The following is a 2300-nucleotide window of genomic DNA, read 5'->3' as shown; positions in this document are numbered from 1 at the left end:
CATCATTTTTTATTCCATTTAATGCATAATTTTTCGTGTGTCGATGACGGCGGAGTTGGTGTCCACGCTCAAACACCTGCACATGTGTTTGCTTCTCCCCCTTCTTCCCTCCCTCGTGAAGCTGTGGGGAAGGGAGTGTAAGGAAATCAACGCCGTAAAGCGTTGTCAAGGAGACCAGCGTTCTTTTAGAACAACGACTTCATGGCTTGAAGACACCAAAACAGAAATGGCTAAGAAAGCCCGAATTGGCATCTATAAGGGAAGTAACTCTCTAAAAATGCTTATATAGTTATTTCCCTTACAAACCCGAGCAACGCCGGGCGATACTGCTAGTGTTGAATAAAATCAATTAACTAATCCTCCTGTATTTTCTTTTATCCCAAAGCAGGAACTTTTTAGCTCCCTCTCGTGGATCTTACCCGCCTGTCAAACGGAGTGGAGATTTTTCTATCCAGAGCCTAAATATAATTTCCCGAAATCTCTGGTCTTGTAGCGCTACAGGTTCAGGATAAATTCTACATGTATAATAGTACCTTCAGCCGAGTCTACTCGAGATGCGCACAGAGCAACGAAACAGTCCTGCACCAACTCCTACGGTGCTTGATCATTTCTGTCAAACATACCGTTGCAAGCAAGAGAGATCCGACTACCAGCCGACACCGTTGTGAAGATAGCCCCGCCGTCTTCCTTTGACCAGAAAGACAGGCAGCTTCCCTGCCTTGTGGCTGTGCCAAATGAGGTTTGATGGAGAAGGCTGTAAGTATGAATCAGAAGAAATGCAGCTAAGCATTTTGGCCGAAGCGCTTATAATTCTAACAGCTCTCCACCTTAATAATAACAAGAGCACTCAGAGAGCGCAAACCTCCGCCAAGGTAACACCAACGTCCTCGTTTTTTTATTATCCACAAGGGGCTAAATACAGAGGTTATACATTACAAAGACAATATAAAACTACAAATACAAATAAAAATACGAAAAGAAATCGAACAAGGAAGAAAAAATAAAAATAAACGATTGAAATTACGAAAATGATAAAATGAGGCGCAATGCCCACTCGACCCCCGAAGTCGTGTGGTTACATTTAGACATTATTTTGGACAGTTTTTTTTCCCTCTTTTCTCCTTTTTTTTAAAAAAAAGTTCACATTTTCATAATTTTTTTTATATTGTTCATGTCATATATTTTTTGTCTAAAATCTCTCAAATCTTCATATTCCACCACGGGCGGCAGGGCATCATACAACACCGGCACGCTAATCATAGTCATCAATTCACGACATGAACCCACGAACACGTCGCATCCCTCGTCATTCAAGAGAACACACCTCTCACCCTCCTTGAACCCCCACTCCAGGTAGCCACACCCCACCAATCCCCTCTACCTGGACACTCTCCCCTCCACCTCCGCACTCCCCACGCAGTAGACCAAGAATGCTCCATGTCTATATTCATTCTCTTCCGGTTCCGTCTCCACCGCATGCATATTCTCGAGTTCAGGCAGCTCCTCACCCCCTTGGGCATCCCCTCTGCTTCTGCCACCGGTTCCCGACAGTGGCCTCCCGATCCCGCCTCCCCCCCCTGGGCGCCGACAAACCCGTCACTTCCCTCCCCCGCCGCCCTCGTTCTGTCTTCCTTCGTCCCTACCTCTTCTGTATCTCTGACTCACCCCGCATCGACCCCCACCATAGACTGTAAAGTCTACTGATTCAAATTTAAGTCAAACAACAATAAACACTAATAAGTACAAAAAAACAAATGTAAATGAATACAATATTTACCTTTCGGTATCTCGAAGGCAACACCGAGAACAGAGGCAAGACAATGAGACCTATAACAGACGAAAAGACAAAATTATGAAGTTAATATAGGCAGGTTGTATGTAGTAATTTAAGTAATATTGGTATCAAATAATGGCACAAGGCTAGCAAATTCGGTGGTGGAGAAAGTAAGTGTTCGGCTGGTAATTATTTTATTGACCCCGAAAGGATGAAAGATAAAGTCGACCACGGCAAAATTTGGACTCAGAACGTAGACACGAATGAAATGCTGCTAAGCATTTTATCCGGCGTGCTAACATTTCTCCAGTTCGCTGCCTTAGTAAATTAATTGATATTAAGCAGGTAGACAGTTTGTAACGTAGTTCAAATTACCCACATTTCTTTATGCAAGTTTACAGGTATATAGTTTATTAACACATTGAATTTATTGAGTCTCTTACCTTTCGTACTCTTAAGGTCGATAAATAAAATACTAGTAAAATACTGGGGTGTGTTTAAATGATTGTTCGTCTATGCTAATATC

At 42.8% G+C, this 2300-nt stretch overlaps 1 protein-coding gene across 1 annotated transcript in view; it reads right to left on the bottom strand.

Moving 5' to 3' along the window:
• Positions 1-2300, bottom strand: part of LOC115224103 (A disintegrin and metalloproteinase with thrombospondin motifs 16-like) — a 123186-nt gene that overhangs the window by 111204 nt on the left and 9682 nt on the right. Inside the window, exon 2 of the mRNA XM_036515185.1 lies at positions 1778-1827. The gene's annotated coding sequence lies outside the window, so the exon portion shown is untranslated. The remainder of the gene's footprint in view (positions 1-1777; positions 1828-2300) is intronic.

The sequence above is a fragment of the Octopus sinensis genome, linkage group LG1, assembly GCF_006345805.1.
Source record: "Octopus sinensis linkage group LG1, ASM634580v1, whole genome shotgun sequence".
Classification (NCBI taxonomy): Eukaryota; Metazoa; Mollusca; class Cephalopoda; order Octopoda; family Octopodidae; genus Octopus; species Octopus sinensis.
This window is presented reverse-complemented; position numbering and strand designations above follow the sequence as displayed.